Source organism: Lepidochelys kempii, chromosome 3 (assembly GCF_965140285.1).
Source record: "Lepidochelys kempii isolate rLepKem1 chromosome 3, rLepKem1.hap1, whole genome shotgun sequence".
In the NCBI taxonomy this organism is placed as follows: domain Eukaryota; kingdom Metazoa; phylum Chordata; order Testudines; family Cheloniidae; genus Lepidochelys; species Lepidochelys kempii.
Genome location: NC_136382.1, coordinates 207,053,747 through 207,061,841, shown reverse-complemented (window position 1 = coordinate 207,061,841; position 8,095 = coordinate 207,053,747). Strand labels below are relative to the sequence as shown.

At 43.9% G+C, this 8,095-nt stretch overlaps 1 pseudogene; it reads right to left on the bottom strand.

The window, feature by feature from the left end:
* Nucleotides 1–3,027: 3,027 nt before the first annotated feature.
* LOC140909823 (U5 spliceosomal RNA) lies at nucleotides 3,028–3,150 on the bottom strand (annotated as a pseudogene).
* Between the last annotated feature and the right edge of the window lie 4,945 nt (nucleotides 3,151–8,095).

Genomic DNA, 8,095 nt, shown 5'->3' with positions numbered 1-8,095 from the left:
CTACACAATTACCCAGGTGATCCAAATCCGTGTGCCCAACGAGACAAACATGCTGGGATGTATTCACCATGGCAGCTACCCTGAACTAGCGTACCCCTGGATAGGGCAGGAAGGATATTACATTAGATCCCCTCCTCTCAGTAGGACAGTTCTGGGCCTGCTAGAGTGGGATATCTGCTATTGCATGTATCCCAAGGCACACTACAGAGGTTTGACTTTTTTGCTTAATTTCTTGGTTTTGGCAAGTTATGGAAAATAGTTGAAATGCTGAAAAGCGACTCTAAAAAATGGCATTGTGGGATTCATCATTGATTGTCTCTCATACTGTAAAAATGTAAGCAGCCAAAGGAAGGATTTTCTGACTGTCAGCCCTGCAAATTCCACCAGGGTCCTGAGAGTCAAGCTGGGTTCTTTCTGGCTCATCCCCAGACACAATGATGTTACAGATGTTGGGAAGGAATTTCCCTCCAAGTCGGATTGGCAGTGACCTTGGGGGAGGGGGGTTTCACCTTTCTCTGCAGCGGGTAACTTGCCACAATTATCTGGAGGTATCTCATTTACTCATTTCTCTGCCATTGCTGAAGCCCTGGGCATTTTTGCAGTCCCTCCTCTTCTCTGCCTGTGGCATATAATAGTCTAGTCTCCTGTGGGCTGTAATACTTTGGTCTAATTTTGGTTGTTGGGTTTAGTATGCCGGTGCTAGGTGGTGGTGGTGGCCTGTGATATACAGGAGGTCAGACATGATGTAGTGGTCCCTTCTAGCCTTAAACACAGTTACTCTATGACTAGCTTATTCCTTCCACAAAGCTGACCAGCTCCATTGTCTTCAGAGGGGAAACTGCAGGACACACAGAAGAGGGGAAGTGTCTAGCCTCAGGTCACACGGGAGGTCAGTGGCAGAGTCACCAACAGAACCCAGGTCTTCTGAGTCCCATGAAGGTGCCTGGTCTACTGACTGCACCACCTCGCACCATGAAGCAAGCTTTGATTGAGACTTCTGGACCCTTGCCTTAGCCAGAGCATTATATACTTTCCTTGGACTAATACTATACTGTACTTCAGTTACCAGTTGGAAGGATATCAACCCTCCCACCCCCCCCACCCCCATATGTTAGCTGCATGTCCAATGGGAATCAGTTTGCTCTGCAGTTGTGCAAGTACAAGGAGTTATGCAACACTGCCAACTAGTGCAGACAAATGTCCACAAGCTTAGAGAACATTTGCCTGCACTAGCTGCGGAATACATCTTTAATATCTTCTTTGGGAGGCTGGCGCTGTGTGAATTTTGTATGTTTCATTTATGTCATTGGCCAAATTCTGAGCAACTTCTTGGCCTCTGATTTTCATCACACCTAGGGCAAAACAATTGTAAAGGTAAATTCAGCTTCCTTCCTGCGCCGCACTTGATCAGTCGCCATGACACATACAAACCCATATTTCATTCAGAGGTCCCATACTTCCCCTGAATTCACATTTCAGTTTTAAGCTACAAGTTGCTCACACCACCTACTCATTCATCTTGGCTTTAGAAACAAAAGTGTCTTTCATCCTAAGTAACATTTTTCCTCTCACTGTTGCAATACTTCTCAAAAGTACACACCATGTGAGCCAAGTGCTCTTTATTTTTTTTCTCTCCGGTATAAAATAGAAGAGCATTATATATCTGCAATGCTGCTGGACCTGCAACATGAACAATCGTCATCCCTTGCACTTCCTGAGCTTTCTCTGGCCTCCCTATAGCAACGAGAAAACTGGTTGCTTATGTTGATACCCCTTTTTAATATGGTGTCTTTGTAAATCTGTTGAGCTTGGAGGGAGTAATTGCTGTAACTTTGGTTTGACACCCTGTCGTTTTTAGTAAATATTTCTGAAGCAGGCATTTAGGGAGACAGCACAGAACTTTATTAACGACATGAGCATTGGTTGATACTGAGTCTACATGGAATTCTGGGAATGTTTGATTCACACTGGGCATGCTCAGGGGCATTTAGCATAGTTACTCCTAAAGCCGTGTAAATTACAGCCATCCAGCTCCCACACTAAATGCCAAATTGGGCCAAGTTAAACAATTTTGCTATTTATACCCGCTGATATCCATCTTATAGCTAATTTGGGTCTGACATGTGGCTTGAACTACCATTTTGTCACTTCGGAGCTTTTAACTTATTTTCTCTGAAAGACATGCCTACTTCGGACAAGCACTCCAAGGGTACAAATAGTGAGAGTAACATCTTAATAGCCTACAGCTCGTGTGAGGAGGACTGCCCATGTGGTCCTGCAGACTGTTGTCCTTGTGAATGAGCTATGGGATTACTCACTTGAGTAAGGACTGCTTCCATCGGTAAAGGTTGCAGACCTAGATCAAAAGGTTTGAGACTTGAAAATAAAGGAATAGGGGGTTGGAAATTCTCCAGAGAGTCTGACTAGATACCCAGAGGGCATTTCTGGTATGCCCTAAGTCTTCGTGAGACCTAGAAATAGGTTGATATAAGGACGAGAGATTGGTTTTGGGTAATGAAAGTTCAGTGAGAAAGTTATCCCATTGAAGTCATTGGGCTCTGAAAGCTCTTGGCTCCTCTCAGGAGGCGCTCAGCACCTCAAAGCGTTGATACCATATTCTATATGGGTGTGTCTTCACTGCGATTGGCACCAAGGTTAGCCTTACCCAGGTATGAGCAGCCAATTGCAAAGCCATACGCGAGTTACTGTGTCTTTGGTGGTGCCATCCTCACCCAGGAGTGTTGGCAGGAGAAGCTCAGCCACTCTATGATGCTTCCCAGTGAATTGTGGGAAAACCAGTCTGTCCTTCTGGGAACATGGGCTCTGAAGCCTCGTGAAGGGGGGTGGGCTTCAGAGCCCAAGCTCCAACTTCAGAGTGCTGTCTATGCAGCTATTTTTAGAGTGCTAATGTGAGGCCCACCAGCCCCAGTCTGCTGACCCACAAGCTCCAAAATGCTGTGTCGACATACCCCCCTAAGGCCCCAGCTCAGCCAGATACTTAACTGCATGCCTAACGTCAATCCCGGTACACTGAAATCAATGAGACTGCTCAAAAAATTGGGTCAAAAAACTACTCAGAAATGTTCCTCTCCATGGAAATCTTTAGTAAAAGGCGAAAGATTTATACGATCTGAAGAGAAACCAGAGTTCAAACTAGGCATGTACCTTGCTGAATCAGGGCCTGAAGTTGCCTCTTAAACAGTTTCGTAAACATAGATATTTAAAACATTTTGGTGCACTTGAAGGAGGATATTTTCAGTGATGGTGCCTTGTAAGTCTCAGATAGGCTCTTTGTTTGATTTTAAGATCGTATTGGAGGGGTGAAGTGTTTGTGGTACAGAAGCAGGTGGCTGAGTATTTAATTAATTTCATTTCTCTTTGCTCACTTCAGAATGCGATGGCAATTCACCTGCTCTGTTTTTTCACAAATTTGTTTTCTAATCACCAGCCTGAAAAAATGTAATTTGGCAGCACTGCTTTTTTATCTTCCATCAAACAGAAATATTTCGGTGGGAATAGGCCAACTGACGCTGGGTGCGGATCTGGCCCTGAAAGATTAAAATGGCCTATTTCAGCAAGGACCACCTACTTTACAGGTACTTTTAATAAACATTTCTTACTAATCGCTCTTTATTTCCAGAGCATCTTAAAAAGCTAGTAATGTGCTGACATTGTGAAACAAAATCAGTACAGGGCTAGATCCTTGGGCTGGAGTAAATCAGCATCATTCCATTGAAATCAGTGGAGTGGCAGCAATTTACGCCAGCTGAGAGCTCTCCAGAGTGGCTGTTGCCCAACATTTCCAGCTGTAAAAGACAATTCTTTAAGTATTGAAGTAAGGATAACGTTTCTCCACCTATATAGCTGAGAATTGCACAGTCATATTCCCTGTTGTGATCCAGACAAGGTTCTGGATTTAATTAAATGAGCATTTTTTAAAAAATCCCCTTTGTTTTTATTGTTTGAAAAATGGAAACATTTTAGGAGATGCCCTGGGTAATTAATGATGTTGCTGTGGAGGCAAAAGCTCTCACAGAGCAGCACTGTACTTTGGCTGTACTGAGAGTCTGTGCTGCTCTGTGAGAGCTTTTCTATTGTCTCCGCATGCCCCCAACTGGTAGATGAGGCTAAGGATTTTTGCAGCAAATGTTCTCTATAAAGGCTATTGGACTAGCCCTGGACAGGATATTTACACACACAGATACGGGAGCGTGCGTGCACTCATACAAAGAAATCAATCCAAATATGACAGTCATGCTCTGAAATGATCTTTTCCCCATGGAGTTTCATCATTCGTGTCAAATCCAATTTTACCATTCAAGCAAATGCCTTTTCCTGTCTTCTCATTAAGGACCTGTTCCTGTGAAGAGCTGCTTTTTGCAAAATGCTGAACACCACTGACTCACCAGAGCCCAGAAGATTCTCAGAACATCAGAGGAGATGCTCAGCATCTTGTAACATCAGGCCATTAGAAAGAAAAAAGAAAGAAAGAAAGAAACTTTCTTCCTTTCTTCACTTTGAAGCAGTAGGTCATCCCCAGAAGCTTTTCCTACAAAAGAGCCCAGTTATAAGTTTTCGGAACGCTGCATACTCTGAAAACCTAACCGTAGACAGAGTATGTTTGTGTAATTCCCTCATTTAGGGCCAGATTGCAAACCCTTTACTCACCTTGAGTAACACTTTGTTCCATATCCATTCACGCTAAAACCAATGAAAACATTTGTGAAGCAACATGCTACTCAAGGGGAGTATGGGTACCAGGATCTGGTTCTTAAGGCTATATGCTATTAGGTGTTTTTTATTATAATGGCTTGCAGATGATAAGACCTCTGGGCCAGGGATTGTCTCTTTTCTAGTTGTATAGTACCCAGCACAATCAGTCTGTGATCCCATTTGGGTCCTTTGAATACTACCAGAATACAGTTACTTCTACTACTAATTGCATATGTGGCAGTGATTAATTGTTTAGTTGTTTTTTTAGGTGTTCAAATATAATAATATTTTTGTAATCAATTATAGTACTTGCACCTATCCATGAACACATACCTACATGTATGCATGCAGCTAGTCACCAATTACATATGCACACAACACCTATCAGGTAATGCGGTGGGAGTGACAGGGTCATTGAGTTGTGTCTTTCTGATTATTCTGCAAGACTCACACAGTTCCATCTCCTACTGAAATTCCCTGCCAATGATGAGCCCTCCTCATTACCATGGGATGTTGTGATGGCGAAAAATATAAGTGGGTTGAAAAAAGAAATGGGTAAGTTAATGGAGGATAGGTCCATCAATGGCTATTAGCCAGGTTATCCAACACTGTCATACGTGGTTGGCCCAATTATCATGGGTCCCGGTTCCAGTCTGTGACTTCTATGCAATGAGAGAGGAACTCCCCAAAGCTGAAAGTCTGAGTCCTATAGGTATCATACTATAGTCCCACAGACTTTGCAGGACAACATATTGGAAAGGGTACATGGGGGACTCTAGGGCCTCCCAACTGCCAGGAGGCTGAATAAGAACGTGAGAGTTGCCATACTGAGTCAGACCATGGTCCATCTTGCCGAGTATCTCACCTCCAACAGTGGCCTGTACCAGATGGAGTACACAGTACTGAGTAATTCTTGAGTGATCTACCTCTATTTTCCACTTCTGGCTTCTGGTAGTCAGAGGTTTGGGGTTGCCTAGAGCATGGGATTGCATCCCTAACTATATTAAAGGTGTCTGAAACTGAGGATGAATAAATTGAATCAAGGGCCCATGGGGTGGGAGGAATGTCCCTGGGGGAAAAATCTTAATGTCACCCAGGTTAAGAGGTAACTGGAAATAAACCTAACTCCAACTTTGATAAAAACTCCCAGGAGATCCTAGGGTTTAAATTCTGGTGACGAGATGTTTTGCTCACAGCTGGAATGGCACCTCCTTCTGGCCATTCTGGGGATTAGCTCCACGAGGCCAAAACCCCTTCTCTTTGTCTCTCTCTCTGCCCCACAGCCCCTCTCTTGCTCCAGGAGCTGCAGCTGCCTTTCCATGACTCAGCCCTCTGGCCAGGTCACTCAGCATTTCCCCCCTTCCAGGGTACAGTCCTTCAAAGTGTCTGTCACTCCCACAGTGACCCAGGCAGTCTTCCAGTTCACTACTCTGCTAGTACCACTTCCCCAGTGGCGGGTAGGGGAACCTGGGCCTGCCCTTTACTCCAGGTTCCTTCCAGCCCAGGGACCCTACCACATGCAACCAAGCTCTGTTCAGTCTCCAGTCTTGCTGCTTCTTACCCTGCATCCCACAGGGTCTTCTCTCCACCCTGCTCTCTTCAGGATACCCTCTTCTCTTCTCACCTTGCCAGGCCCTAGGAGAGTACTCTTTCCCCTGGGTTCCCTTCTTCCCTCACTATTAAATACAGGGTGACAGCAAACTTCTTCCCAGCAGCCTTTGCTGCTGCCAGCTTCCCTGCCTACCTCTGTTCAAGTGAGCTTCCTCCTAACTAGGGCTTTCCTCTCACCCTTTAATCCCCCCAGCTTTCAGCCTAATTGGTTGATTGGGCCTTCCTGGCCTACCTCAGCCCTCCCAAAGCCAGTGTGGGGAGTACACCCTAGCACAACCCCACTGCCAAAAAGGGAGGCAGGTCATTTGCCATATATGTGTGGCTCCTGGCTGTATACAATTAAATTGCCCAAAACTTAAGGTAACCGCAGGATCCACACCCCCACTTTCCACTGTGAATGCCACTACAGTTGCCCAAGAGGCAGAAGCAGAGCAGGAGAAAATCCTAGTGAGCTATGTCAGGCTGTCTGGGGCGGCTCATGGAGAGTAAGGAAGAGACTCCTCTGGAAAACACGGAGATTTGGGAGGGTTTGGACCCAAAGCAGGCAATGTTGGCCCTCTTGAAATACCACAGCCAGGTCTTTTCCAACCGGACAGGTTAAACTAACAAAATAGAGGATGGAAACTACAGGGCCACTTCCTGCTCCTGGCAGAGCCTACTGTGCTAAAGGAGAAATTCAAAGGCAAATTCAGGAGGAGGTGGCGAGCATGCTAGACATGGGACTAATTATTAAATCAAAAAGCCCCTAGGTATCGCCTATTGTAATGGTACCTAAAAGGGATAAAACCATGAGATTTTGTGTGGCTAGCTCTTTTGTTCCTTGGATATTTATTTGCAGGAAAATCCCTTCGAGATCTTTCTTCCAAAGTCTTAAATAGTCTTCCATAATCGAGGTCTTTCCCCATTTAGCACACACATATCCATGTACGTCACTTTAGGATATATGTACCCTATTTGTGTACGTACATCTGCCACTGTATAGGGACATATTTATGGATGTAGAAATCAGTTAGAGCAGTAGACACCTCATATGCAATTGCTCCACATATTGTATTTCATTCAGATTATATTGAGAAAGGAGGAAAAAGAGGGAGGGAAAAGTCAAAACAGGATATTTTTTCCCAAGATGCTAATATCTTTCCGTTCTGTTCTCCTTTATATTCTCAGTCCCTGCAGAATGATTTCACTCAGCCTTGCCAAGGATGTCTTTTTATAAAAAGACCTTAATAACAATTCTGAACCTATCACTATTCTTCATTATAGCACTTAAGCTTTTGTACTTACAGATTCCAAAATATGATTAATTCATTGTTATTTAAATAATTCATTGTCGAAGGATGACTATAAATGTTCTATCTCCTTCATATTTACCATGCCTTTTATTCATGCTACTTTGTTACCAAAGTGCAATGATGTTTAAAAAGAATGGCAACCCAAAAGAATTTCTTTCAGCGTCTTATTTAAAAAAACAACCAACCTACAACAGTGCTACAATTAAACACCTGTTGGGAAACAATTTCTCAATTCCAGAACGATAAAGAGGTCTCAGATCAAGCTGGTTGTCTTAGAAGAGCTGTTACCTTTGTTTCCGTTTATCAATATTGTAATTAGTTTCGTGAAATATTTCATGTGACTTTTTGAACACACGAGGGGCCTAATAGTGTTCTCAATTCATAGGCAGAACTGCCCCTGGCATGTGCGTGTTTAATATTTAACCCATAATACATGCCAGGGGAACAAGTTCTGCTCACTTTTCTCAAGTGAGTAGTCT